The sequence below is a fragment of the Scylla paramamosain genome, chromosome 19 (assembly GCF_035594125.1).
Source record: "Scylla paramamosain isolate STU-SP2022 chromosome 19, ASM3559412v1, whole genome shotgun sequence".
Taxonomy (NCBI): domain Eukaryota; kingdom Metazoa; phylum Arthropoda; class Malacostraca; order Decapoda; family Portunidae; genus Scylla; species Scylla paramamosain.
Window position 1 is genome coordinate 11,987,113 of NC_087169.1, and position 14,029 is coordinate 12,001,141.

The 14,029-nt window shown below is 42.5% G+C and overlaps 1 protein-coding gene across 1 annotated transcript in view; it reads left to right on the forward strand.

Moving 5' to 3' along the window:
• The first annotated feature begins 2,472 nt into the window (after positions 1–2,472).
• The window catches only part of LOC135109640 (uncharacterized), a 70,391-nt gene continuing 58,834 nt past the window's right edge, over positions 2,473–14,029 (forward strand). Inside the window, exon 1 of the mRNA XM_064021117.1 lies at positions 2,473–2,575. The gene's annotated coding sequence lies outside the window, so the exon portion shown is untranslated. The remainder of the gene's footprint in view (positions 2,576–14,029) is intronic.

Below are 14,029 nucleotides of genomic sequence, written 5' to 3' on the forward strand. Positions count from 1 at the left end.
GGTAGAAAAATGTCGAAATGTCAGGAGAAAAGGCAGATATTAGGAGAGAGAGAGAGAGAGAGAGAGAGAGAGAGAGAGAGAGAGAGAGAGAGAGAGAGAGAGAGAGAGAGAGAGAGAGAGAGAGAGAGAGAGAGAGAGAGTCAAAGGCAGAGCAAAAAAAGCAGTACTAAGAAATTTTTCGGAGGGCACTACAAGAAGAGAAAACGGAGGCACAAAGTCGTCCAAAGCTGAAGTCGCGCAAAAAGTTTGGGCGAGCGAGAATTCCAAAGATGAGATGACAATTGCAAAGACGAGGAGAATCAGTGTATGAAGACATCTTGAAGTAAACTGGTAAACACGATTTCCTGTTAGTTTTTTTTTGTTTGTTTTTGTTTTGGGGGGAGCAGTGTAATTCCAATGTTCCTGAATGCTTTGAAGGAAAATGCAGACGAAAATATGAGGGAGAGATTAAAGGAAGAGCTATGGTCGGTAGATAAGCAAGACATCTGTAGTAGTCACTCTATGGAAAATTATATTAGTGTAGAATTCTGTAGGTACTGTGCATACGTGTGTGTGTGTGTGTGTGTGTGTGTGTGTGTGTGTGTGTGTGTGTGTGTGTGTGTGTGTGTGTGTGTGTGTGTGTGTGTGTGTGTGTGTGTGTGTGTGTGTGTGTGTGTGTGTGTGTGTGTGTGTGTGTGTGTGTGTGTTCTTAGTCAAGGTTAAGACATCAATTTTGCTTTCATCTCCCAAAATTTCCTGAGCAGTTGGAGGAAATTGCTCATGTTCCTCCTCCTCCTCCTCCTCCTCCTCCTCCTCCTCCTCCTCCTCCTCCACGTCTTCCTCCCTGTGATTATTTTCCTTACTTGCTTTTCATTACTCCTTTCTTTGTCAAATACAATCTTTGTATCAATCCGCTCTTACTTTATGTTTCTTTCATTCTAACTATTTAACTACTTGTCTTTCTATCTGTTTGTCTCTCTCTCTCTCTCTCTCTCTCTCTCTCTCTCTCTCTCTCTCTCTCTCTCTCTCTCTCTCTCTCTCTCTCTCTCTCTCTCTCTTCTTACGTATATTTCTTGCTCTACTCGATGTCAAGGAGAAGGAGGGAAAGAGGGAAGATGATGCAAAGAAATGGAGGTAATTAGGTAATTTTGACAGAGAGAGAGAGAGAGAGAGAGAGAGAGAGAGAGAGAGAGAGAGAGAGAGAGAGAGAGAGAGAGAGAGAGATTAATAAAGATGAGCAGAGAGAAAATGAATGACTGAGTAAGAACTTCCATGAAGGAATGAATAAATAAATAATTCACTGACTGAGCAACTGACGGAAGGAGAGAGAGAGAGAGAGAGAGAGAGAGAGAGAGAGAGAGAGAGAGAGAGAGAGAGAGAGAGAGAGAGAGAGAGAGAGAGAGAGAGAGAGAGAGAGAGAGAGAGAGAGAGACGCACGGGCAAAAGGAAGGAAAAAAAATACAATGCAAGATAAAATAATAGGAAAGTTTTGAAGAAAGGAAGACAAGAAGAGGTAGAGAAAATAGTAAAGGAGAAAAGAAAACGAGAAAAAGGGAAGTAAAAAAAGAGACGGACATCAAAGAAAGAAGAAAAGGAGGAGGAGGAGGAGGAGGAGGAGGAGGAGGAGGAGGAGGAACATTACAAGGGACGCAAAGGAAGACCAAACGACAACAGAAATTTATCTTTGGGTGGTTGTCAGCGGTAACTAATCTAATATACAGTGGAGGGAGTAAGAGAGGAGAGGAGAAGGACGAGGACGAAGACAAAAACGAGGGAACGAGAGCGAAGAGAAGGAGGATTAAGAGGAGAATAGCAAAGGAAACAAGAGAGGAGAAAGAGAAGGAGGAGAGGACGAAGGAGGTAAAGCGGAAGGGTCATGCTTCTCACAAACTGAAAGGGATTTTAACCTTGGGGACACCAACAGGAAGAGAGCCATTTACAAAGAGACATTATTCTTGTTTACTTGCATTTTCTTCGCCGTGTACCTGAAAGAAAACGAATTAATGAATAAATAAATCCCTACGTTAGAAGGAATGCAAGGAGGGGAGGGGAGGGGAGGGGAGGGACGGTTGTAGATAATGTTGCACGAAGAAGGGGGCGGATGAGCAGAGAGAGGTAAGAATGGTGCTTAATTAAAGGAGGTTTGAAACAGGTGTGGGTTAGGTTAGTTTATTGGACTTGGGGTGTGTCTAGACAAGGTTGCAGGTGTGTGTGTGTGTGTGTGTGTGTGTGTGTGTGTGTGTGTGTGTGTGTGTGTGTGTGTGTGTGTGTGTGTGTGTGGGCAGGGCATACCAAGAGGGTGTGGGCAGAGGAGGAGGAGGAGGAGGAGGAGGAGGAGGAGGAGGAGGAGGAGGAGGAGGAGGAGGAGGAGGAGGAGGAGGAGGAGGAGGAGGAGGAGGAGGAGGAGGAGGAGGAGGAGGAGGAGGAGGAGGAGGAGGAGGAGGAGAAGGAGAAGGAGGAGGAGGAGGACGCGGGGAGACCGAGAAAGAGAGAGGCAGGCAGGTAGGCAGACAGGTAGGATTGGACCACCTGGCTCAGTGTGTGTCAGTGAGGTGAGGCGTTGAGCAGTGCCAGCCACCTCTTCTCTCCCTTGCTGGTGAGTAGCGCCCCCCCTCCCCCCGACTCTCCCCTCCCAGCAGGTTCTTTTTCCCCTTCGTAGGTGGAGAGGAAAGTGGCCCTCCACCATAAGCGAGGAGGATGTTCGAGGATGAAAGGGGAAGGTCGCCGAGGACTTGACTACCGAGGCTTGAAAATGAAAGTGCTTGTGGTGGTTTTTGTTTTTGCGGAGCCTCAATTTTCGTGGTGTGTTGTGTTTTGCTCACCTGCCCCCGCGTGTCTCGCCTGTCGGGACCTGGACGTGAAATAACCTTTCTGATACTGGCTACAGCAAACACTTGCGTGAATGGAAGTGAGATTACAGAGACTGAAACTGGTGCAAAATTTTCTTTCTAATTAAGAGTCCTCGCCTGTGGTCACGGATCTCATCGGTCGGGAAATGGAAGTGAAAAAAAATAAATAAATAACCTCTTCACTATTAACCAAAACAAACACCCGTGTGGCTGGAAGTGATATTACAAAGGCTGAAATTGATCACAGGTGCAACATTCCCTTTCAAATTGAGTTCGTACACCTGGTGAGAAAGGAAATGAAGCTTTCTACCCGTCACCTGTTACTGGCCGTGCGTACACCTATGTGAATGGAAATGAAATTACTAAAAGGATTGTCACAGGTGGGAAGCCCCGTACCTTGCTGTCTAATTAAGGAAAGGCAGCAGGTGAGACACGGAGGGTAATAAAGACTCACTACCTGTTACGTGTTACATCACCTGTCACTCCCCGCCAGGCCGCGTTACCCTCCACGGCCTTGTGACAGCCCACGTAATATTCCGAGGGTGAAGTGAACGTTCTCTGTCTGTCTACCTGTGCATGACCTTTAAATTCCCCACCTTTTTATTCGCGACTCTAAAAGTGAGTAGGACGTGAGATGACGGAAAGAAATCTGGCCCATTAATATTTCTGCTTTCAAAACGTGAAAAAAAGTTGAAAATCAGGTTATTATTTAAAATGCAAAGTGTTTAGCTGAAGAATCTCTCAAAATCCCCCTTTTATTAGTGACTGAGATAAATTAGACGTAAGCTGATAGAAAATTCATAAAAACCTTGTGCGCTCGTTTCTGTCTCCGTGAGAGTGAGGAAGTGAGTGAGGTAAGGGTAAGAGGATTAAATAGCGAGGTGTGCAGGTAGTGGTTCACCAGTACCTGTATAAGTAATGAGGGACAGGTGAGGGAAGGTGGTGGTGGACTTATTTAGACATAGGTTAGATGTGAAGGGTGGTGAGGTGAGAGAGAGAGAGAGAGAGAGAGAGAGAGAGAGAGAGAGAGAGAGAGAGAGAGAGAGAGAGAGAGAGAGAGAGAGAGAGAGAGAGAATTTTAGGAAAATATCTTTTAGAAAAAAATACATTAATGCTTTGGGAAAATGCAGTGTGTAATGCTCTCTCTCTCTCTCTCTCTCTCTCTCTCTCTCTCTCTCTCTCTCTCTCTCTCTCTCTCTCTCTCGACGGAAATACTTAAGATTGGTGGAGCAAGATTTTATGTGTGTGTGTGTGTGTGTGTGTGTGTGTGTGTGTGTGTGTGTGTGTGTGTGTGTGTGTGTGTGTGTGTGTGTGTATGTGTGTGTGTCTGAATGTCGTGTGTGTGTATGGCCATGTCAAGAGTAAATACCACAGTGTGTTAGAGGGGTGAGGTGTGGGTGTGGGTGTGGGTGTCGGGACTTTGAGGGGAAGGCGGGCTGACCTCTGTTTGAGACACATAAAGGTGATCTGATTGTGTGTGTGTGTGTGTGTGTGTGTGTGTGTGTGTGTGTGTGTGTGTGTGTGTATGTGTATGTGTGTGTTTTAACTCCCCTATACACATTCATAAACTTACTACTAATATATTACATTCTTGCACATAAACAAACACAATCATAAAACCTTCACAAACCACAACAACCACCAAGAAAAGAAAAACAAAAAAAAAAAAAAGAAAATAAGCTAAAAACAAACACCAAAACACTCTTGCATCATAAAAAAAAAGAAAAAGCACCAATAAAGCACAAGTAAGAACAGGTAAACACAAAGTTAAGAATCCACCATTACCAACATACCAATAAAAAGAAGGAAAAATTTTACCAATACTCTTTTAAGAAGGATTAAAAAGTATGAAAGGTTCGCCAACTCTTACACTTGAAGGTTGAACGAGTCACCTTAAACTACACACATGAAAAAAAAAAAATAAGGTAAGAAATTAATAAGCAGCAGAGATGATGGTGGTGGTGGTGGTGGTGGTGGTGGTGGTGATGGAGAAAATAAAAAAAAATGAAAGTAAACAGAAAAAAAAAAACTGAATGGCTGAGTGATGAGAAAATGAAGCAATAATATGATACACGAATGAAGCAACAAAGGCAAGGAAATACAGATAAGGCAAAATCAAGTAATGAATGAGAGGAGAAAGTAGAGCAGGGAAGATGAAGACACAGAAGGGGAAAAATATCATGTAACAGAGAAAGCAAAAGTTAAAAAAAAAAGAAAAAAAAAGGGAGAGTTATAGGAAAGGTAATGTAACAGAAGAAGCGAGAGAATGGCGATGGAAAAAAAAAAGGGGTAAAATGAAGAACAAGCGTAATATTGCAACAGGTAAGAATGAAGGTGGTAAGAAAGAAGGAAAAGAGAAGAGAAGGACACAGAGTTACAGATAAAAAAAAAGAAGGAAAAGAAAAAGAAAGAAGGGTAAGAGATACACCAAAAAAAAAAAAAAAAAAAAAAAAAAAAAACACACACACACACACAGATGGCAGGAAAAGTATTGGTGAGAATTATTCAACAGGTGAGTTCAATGCTTCGTCCAGATAGTGATCGAAGCTTCCCCTACCTCGAAACAGGTTCGGGGAAAGGCTTCAGGTGCAAACACGAAGCAAAACAACTCTGGAGAGGGCTTCACCTTGACTCTCGAAGCACGAACACAAACACTGGTCACCTGAAACACTATGCAACACAAACGCTTCTCGCCAAAAAAGTCGGTAACTTCCATTGACAATTCATGATATGTTGTTTTTTTCACTCTTTCTTATTCTTTTTTGTATATTGTCAAGGGTGAACAAAACAGTGAGTGAGTGAGTGAGTGAGGGAGTGAGTTAAAAAGTTAGTTGCTAGTAGTTATAATTAATTTGCTAGTTAGCTAGTTATTTTTTTTAGTTAGTTCGTCAATCAGTCGGTCAGTCAGTCAGTCAGTCATTTAGTCAGTCAATCAGTCAGTCAGTAATTTAGTCAGTCAGTCAGTCAGTCAGTCAGTTGTTTAATCAGTCAGTTAGTTAGTCAGCCAGTCAGTCAGTCAGTCAATCAGTCAGTAATTTAATCAGTCAGTCAGTCAGTCAGTCAGTATTTAATCAGTCAGTTAGTTAGTCAGCCAGTCAGTCAGCCAGTCAGCCAGTAATAAACAGAGCAAGCGAGTGAGCAAATGAGTGAGAGCGAGCAGTGAGTCAGTGAGGATGGCTGGAAGAGGTTGAGTCAAGGCGCCGCTGAGTCAGTGGTGCGGCAGCTTCCAGACGTCCTCTCCCCCTCCCTCCTCCCTCCCCCTAATATGGTTATCTTGGCGGACAGAAGGTTGAACCACCCTCACACGCTCCCCGTCTCTCTCTCTCTCTCTCTCTCTCTCTCTCTCTCTCTCTCTCTCTCTGAATCCTCGTAAGCTCCCTAACACCCTTAAAATCCCCCTAAACACCCCTTTATCCCTTCGAATCCCTTCTTTCACCCTCCCTAACCTAACCTTTACCCTTTTCACTCACCCTTTGCAAAACACCTCACCTTTCCTGCTACACCCACGCACTCTATCACACTTCTCACTCACCCTACTCTACTACACACACACACACACACACACACACACACACACACACACACACACACACATATACGTACGCATCACCCTGCCTCCTTGCTTCTACCTCACCTTGCCATGAGCTCCCTGCCATACCCTGCACCCCTCCCAGCCTCTATAACAAGCCGCAAGACAGGTATGTTATACAGATAGGGTGACAGGTAGTAAACGAGGCCGACAGGTAAATAGACAGTCACTTCGATAGACAGATAGATAGTGAGGCAGACGGACACACTTGTATAAACTGATAGATAGAGAGGGTGGATAGGTAGACAGAGGGAGAGAGAAGATAAATAGATACGGAATGTTAGGATTATAAAACTTATATTCTGAGAAATGCCTGAGTCCAAATATTTTCTGAGAAGCAATTAAGACCAGAGAGAGAGAGAGAGAGAGAGAGAGAGAGAGAGAGAGAGAGAGAGAGAGAGAGAGAGAGAGAGAGAGAGAGAGAGAGAACCTATGTTGTCCTTGCTTTCTTTATTTCGTAAGATGTGGCTCACAAAATTAATGTTATTTACTTTACAGGGAAGGAAAACATTAAAGTAGGCAAGTAAATAAGTAGAGAAAAGGAAGAAAGAAAGATGCTGGAAGGATGACAATGCTAAATAAATATGTGGTGATATGCAAATTTATTTAGTCTCTCTCTCTCTCTCTCTCTCTCTCTCTCTCTCTCTCTCTCTCTCTCTCTCTCTCTCTCTCTCTCTCTCTCTGCCGCCCACACAAGAAAGAATGTTGGGGTGGGCGCCCTTTGTATGTGCGTGCGTGTGTGTGTGTGTGTGTGTGTGTGTGTGTGTGTGTGTGTGTGTGTGTGTGTGTGTGTGTGTGTGTGTGTGTGTGTGTGTGAAACTTTTACAAGATATTGGGCATTTGCAATTATTATTATTATTATTATTATTATTATTATTATTATTATTATTATTATTACTGTTATTGTTGTTGTTGTTGTTATTATTATCATTATTATTATTGCCACTAGCAATGTTATCATCATCATTACAATAACAAATGAGAGAGAGAGAGAGAGAGAGAGAGAGAGAGAGAGAGAGAGAGAGAGAGAGAGAGAGAGAGAGAGAGAGAGAATGAAAATACACAGCCAAGATAGAATTAAGCCGGCCAGACAATGAGTAACAATAATGGGGGCAGACAATACGTGCGGCAAGCCGTGCGTGAAGACTGATCGACACAACGAAGACTCGCGGCGCCACTCAGACGAGCGTCTGGCAAGCAAAGCAATAGTCATATGAGCGTTTGTTTTAAAATACTTAAGCTAAAAGAGAGAGAGAGAAAAAAAAATAGCGTCTACAAAGGAACACAAAAATCATACGAGCGTATTACGAAATATTTATGCTAAAACTAAGAAAAAAGTAAAACGAGCGTACAAAAAGGAACACAAGAGCGCCTTTTGCGAAACATTTACGCTAAAAAGTGGGAAATAAAAGTAAAACTAAAGAAATGGTATAAAAAGATCAATAATTAACGGTAAAACAAAAAAAGAGTTAACCTAAAGAAAAATATAAAAATATTAATAATTGACGGTAAAGAAAATTTAAATTAAATAAAAAAAACACAAGAAAGTGTTCATTGTTATTCTGAGAGGCAAAATAGTTAATGGACATGATTAACAGGAGACACAAGAATGAAATAAAATAAGGATCTTTTACTGAAAATATACAGAAGAGAAATAAATACAAGGAAAAAAAATAAAAGAGTAAAACACTAAGAAATGCGATGATAATTGAAAGAAACCTCTTATATAGAAAGTAAAAAGAAAAAGAAAAAAAGAAACATTACATTCTTATGGTAACCTGACAAGCACATAAAAAGTTGTTTATTGATATTCTGAGAAGGAAAACGGGAAGATGTTGACAAGAAGACTATATTAAAAGGAAACGGTTAAGAAGAAAACGTAACAATTAAGTCAAACGAGAATCTTGTAAAAATAACGTAAAAAAAAAAAAAAATGAAAGTGACAAAAACAAAACCTTCTGATATTCAAAGAAGAAAAACGGACAAATGACAAAAGGTAATGAATAAAAAGAAAATGACTATGAAGAAAATGAATGCATGGAGAGTTGTCTTTTCATTCTTGTTATGGTTATTATTTTCTTTTTAAAGACTTTGAGGTTGAGAGTCATTGGTGAGTTCGGCGCGTTTGTTGTTTTTCGGTTCCTTGATTACTTGCTTGTTTTAATCCGACTTCATTTCGGTTTTCTGTGTTCCAATGATTTTTTTATGATCTTTAGTAGTCTGAGGTGCAAATGGAAGAAGATAATATTATACTGTTATGGAAATTAGCTAATATTTTAGTTTCTTTTAATGAAGTATGCAGCCTCTCTCTCTCTCTCTCTCTCTCTCTCTCTCTCTCTCTCTCTCTCTCTCTCTCTCTCTCTCTCTCTCTCTCTCTCTCTCCATTCGCGGATGTGAACGTAAGCAAGATTCCCTGAACGATAGAATTTGCAATCGACACAAAACACAAAATACTCAAGATGTCTAAATTTCCTTCAGGCTTCGTGGTGTTTCCATGCGTTTCGTGGAAGTATCGTTCCGTCTAGGCATTTAAGTGATTGGGGAGATAAGCAATTAAGGGAATTGTGTTTGCTTTGCCATTTGTGGTAGTGGTGGTGGTGGTGGTGGTAAGTGTGGTGGTGGTGGGTGTGGAGGCTGCGGCGGTGGTGGTGGTGGTAATATGCAAACAAACTCGTATTTGTTTATATCGTCATCAACCCAACCCTAAAATCTCTCTCTGTCTCTCTCTCTCTCTCTCTCTCTCTCTCTCTCTCTCTCTCTCTCTCTCTCTCTCTCTCTCTCTCTCTCTCTCTCTCTCTCTCTCTCTCTCTCTCTCCTGGTACATATGTACCTACTCAAGTCTTTCCTTCCTCCATTGCATCACATCAGCTCCCCCCTCCTCCTCCTCCTCCTCCTCCTCCTCCTCCTGCTGTTGTTGCTGCTGCTGCTGCTGCTGCTGCTCCTCCTCCCTTCTGAGAACACGAGTGACGTAAGCAAGGTAGGAATGGGGAAGCTTCCGATACAGTAAGCAGTAAGTCACAACAGCAACAACAACAACAACAACAACAACAACAACAACAACAACAACAAAAGTACAACAATCAGCTTTTATACCAGCCTGCCCAAGCACCACCACCACCATCACCACCACCACTTGGAACAACAACAACAAAGGAAACCAGACCTAACCAAACAAGCAAACACAAAACTACGTAACGCACCAACGAAAGAAAGACAAAAAGGAAGGACTGAAGGATAAAAGGACGAAAGAAAAGACGGAATAACTAATGGCTGCAGCATATTTCTTTTCTCCCTCCGTCTTTCCCTTCCTTCCATCATTATTTCTCTTCTTTCTTTCTTTTCTTTACTTCCCTTCTTATTGTTCGGTATTAAGTATATAGAGAATAAAAAGAAAGCTTCAGATCAATAAAGGAAAAAACTTCTAATCAACATATAAGAGAGAGAGAGAGAGAGAGAGAGAGAGAGAGAGAGAGAGAGAGAGAGAGAGAGAGAGAGAGAGAGAGAGAGAGAGAGAGAGAGAGAGAGAGTAAAGAAATTGTTAAGAATAGAAGCGAACAATCCAAGGAAGGAACATGATGATCAAAGTTTCGTAAGCAAACACTGATATAAACACAAACAAGCCGTGACTTTCCCCCGCCACTCTTGCCTTCCATCCTTCCTCCCTCGGGCAACAGCGGACCTTGAAGGCGCTTGTTGAGGGAATATGTGAAAAGAAAAACACCCCTTGCCGTCATTGCACGATAATGGGTTAACCTTAAGTACGATGGCCGCCTTCCCGCCAGATCAAGGCCGCAGGAGTTTTCATACGATAATAACCGAACAGACACGAGACCGCACGCTTCCCTTTTAATCTTTTCCACGCCGTTAGATCTAATTTCCGATAAGGGACATGTAGAGAGGGCATAACACGCGTACCTCATGTGTTCTCGAGGCGGACAAAGGCGCCGTGTACGCCCCTATGCGATGATTACACGCAGGTACGGTATCGCCATGTGTACGATAACTTTTGGCGGATGCACGACGGGGGACGCCCACGCGCAGCTCGGGGTTCGGGAAGTTTTCTGACGTAAGAGTTTAAATATCATGGAGGTTTTTTTTTTCTTTTATTTTCGCTTCTTTTCCTCATTATAAACTGTGAATAAAGTACGTTATTTGTGGATTAAATAATAAGGTTATTAATTAGTGGAACTGTAGGTGGTGGTAGTGGTGGTGATAGAAACTAAGGAAGGTTAAGAAAGAAGAGAAAAAAGGTAAATGAAGAAAAGAAGAGGAAGAAGTTAAATAAAAAGCAATAGGAGAAGGAGGAAAAGGAGGAAGAGGAATATACAGATAGGAATAAAGTAAATGTGAGATTAGAAACTTAGGAAGATAGAAATATGATAACTGTAATAATAGGAGGAGGAGGAAGAGGAGGAGGAGGAGGAGGAGGAGGAGGAGGAGGAGGAGGAGGAGGAGGAGGAGGACACAGGAAGATCGTATAATCTGTCCTGGGAAGATAATTTTCTTAGTATTTCCTGGGACCTTCATCTCCACGACTCTCTCTCTCTCTCTCTCTCTCTCTCTCTCTCTCTCTCTCTCTCTCTCTCTCTCTCTCTCTGTCCCTCTCTTGCACGAACCACTGTTTTATTTATTCCTAGAGAGGAGGAGGAGGAGGAGGAGGAGGAGGAGGAGGAGGAGGAGGAGGAGGAGGAGAGACAAGAGAGGATAAGAAGAAAAAAGGGAGATAACCCGTTGTTCGAAATAAATCACTCCTCCATAAAGATCTCGCCTCGCCCTCTGATTGGCCCACGCGCGGCCCTCTCCCTGCTCCTGATTGGCTGTCCCTCCATAGGGGATACACTTTTTAATTCCGAGAGAGGAAAAAAAGTTAATCTGGAGTATCTTATTATTAAGGGGGCTTTTTTTTGTGAATTTTCTTATTTTTGTTTATCTATTTATTTTTAACGTTCTTTCTTAATGTTCATTTTTATTTCTGGACATTTTTGAGTATTTTTAAATTTCTATTTGCTTTATTTATTAATTTTTTCAGAATGTATGTTAATTGTGTAAGTGTCATTTAAAAAGATAAAGAGTTGATAAATAAAAAAAAGAAAAAAAATAAATGGATGGTGAATTAATGAAAATGAATATATAACGCGGATCAAAAATTATTTAAAAAAATGTGAAAAAATGTGGTTAAAAATAATATTAAGGAAAAAAAAAGAAAACGAAGGATTCCAGCATAGACGAAACAAAATTAGACAAAAAATAAAATAAACAAAGACAAGTCAATAACAAAATCACTTTTCTGAAATATTGATAAAAAACGAAAAAAAAAAAAAAAACAAACAAACAAATGCAGAAGGCAAACGGATACGAAAAAAAAAATACCGCAAATAACTCTCTCTCTCTCTCTCTCTCTCTCTCTCTCTCTCTCTCTCTCTCTCTCTCTCTCATGGTAAACTGTTTCAAGACAATTGCCTCGCCATTAAACACTTTGCGAATCGATTTAACAACATCATTGGGCGCTTAAGAGATTCCAGCGCTGCTCACTGGTCTGTCCTTGGGAGGCGGATCACACTCCTTATGGGGCGGAATTGAATCCTCTGTAGCGGTGTTAGCGAGAGAGAGAGAGAGAGAGAGAGAGAGAGAGAGAGAGAGAGAGAGAGAGAGAGAGAGAGAGAGAGAGAGAGAGAGAGAGAATATTACTGTATCTACTTCTGCTCCTCCTCCTCTTGCTCTTCCTACTCCTCTTCCTCCTCCTCTTATTACTTATTACAACAACAATAATCGACAACAACGACAACAACAACAACAACAACTACTACTACTACTACTACTACTACTACTACTACTACTACTACCACCACTACAATACAAATAACTGTTAATGATGCAATTGCTATAATTACAACTGAGGAGAAAGTTGTACTGATAAACTATTAGAACGGGAGGAGGCAAGGCTGTTAAGGAGGAGGAGAAGGAGGAGGAGGAGGAGGAGGAGGAGGAGGAGGAGAAGAAGGAGGAAAAGAAGGAGGAGGAGGAGGAGGAGGAGGAGGAGGAGGAGGAGGAGGAGGAGGAGGAGGAGAGAAAGGTGAAGAGGAAGAGATTGGAAGAAACGTGACTTGAGCTTAAGAATAGAGAGATAAAAGAGAATAGGAGAAGGAGGAGGAAGAAAAGGAAAAATAAGGAGTTACGAATGGGAATAAAAGAATGGATGATAATAAAGATGAAGAAGTAAGTGGAGAAGGAGGAGGAGGAGGAGGAGGAGGAGGAGGAGGAGGAAGAGGAGGAAGAGGAGGAGGAGGAGGAGGAGGAGGAGGAGGAGGAGGAGGAGGAGGAGGAGGAGGAGGAGGAGGAGGCACGAGGGGGGAGTGGATAGCGGGTCTGAAAAGATAACACGTTGCAATATTTCCTTTACTTTTTTCCTTTTTCCACCCAGACGGCAAGGAGTGGGTGGACTTTTCTTCCTCCACCCTCTCCATCGTGTCCACTTGGGCGTGTGTGAGGGGCGGGAGGGCGGTGGAGGGGCGTGGAGGGAGAGGAAGAGGGAGAGAAGGAGGGAGGGTTGAGATTGAGGCGTGTGGCAAATTTCAGAGTTCTCCAAGGTGAGCAGCCCTCTCTCTCTCTCTCTCTCTCTCTCTCTCTCTCTCTCTCTCTCTCTCTCTGTGGAGATTCTGGTTCATACTTACATTCATGCAGACATTAAAAGACGAAGAAATAATTATAGTATTTACTGTAATTAGAGAAAACGGTGTTAATATTGCAGATTTCAAGGTGAACTAGTGTATTATTGTGAGAGAGAGAGAGAGAGAGAGAGAGAGAGAGAGAGAGAGAGAGAGAGAGAGAGAGAGAGAGAGAGAGAGAGAGAGAGACGAAGGGGCATAGTCTGCTTACTCAATCCTCACACACACACACACACACACACACACACACACACACACACACACACACACACACACACACTCAGGAAGGAGCGAGGGGCATTTCTGGGCATGAGAGAAGGGAGGGGAGGGGGCAGGGGAGATCTTGCCATGCCCAACACGACACCCGTTACTGCTAGAGACCGCTTGTCTTTCCCCCTCCCCCGCCAACACACGCTCTCTCTCTCTCTCTCTCTCTCTCTCTCTCTCTCTCTCTCTCTCTCTCTGGTTCCCGTCCATTCCTCGTCCAGTCTTTCTCTTTCTATTCCTTTCCTTTTTGTTCATCTATCCCTTTCTGTGAGATGAGGAGGAGGAGGAGGAGGAGGAAAACAAGAAGTAATATACATGTCATGAAACTGACCTCTCTCTCTCTCTCTCTCTCTCTCTCTCTCTCTCTCTCTCTCTCTCTCTCTCTCTCTCTCTCTCTCTCTCTCTCTCGCTGTCTCTCTCGCTCCTTCATCTGTCCAACATGAAAGCTGCTGACCTCGCATGCAAGTTTCCCTCTCCTTCTCCCTCTCCCTCTTTACTTCTTTCCTTCACTCTCATTTCTGCATTACTCTATTTTCTTACCTTGTTCCACTTTCCATAACACACACAAGAGAGAGAGAGAGAGAGAGAGAGAGAGAGAGAGAGAGAGAGAGAGAGAGAGAGAGAGAGAGAGAGAGAGAGAGAGAGAGAGAGAGAGAGAGAGAGAGAGAGAGAGAGAGAGA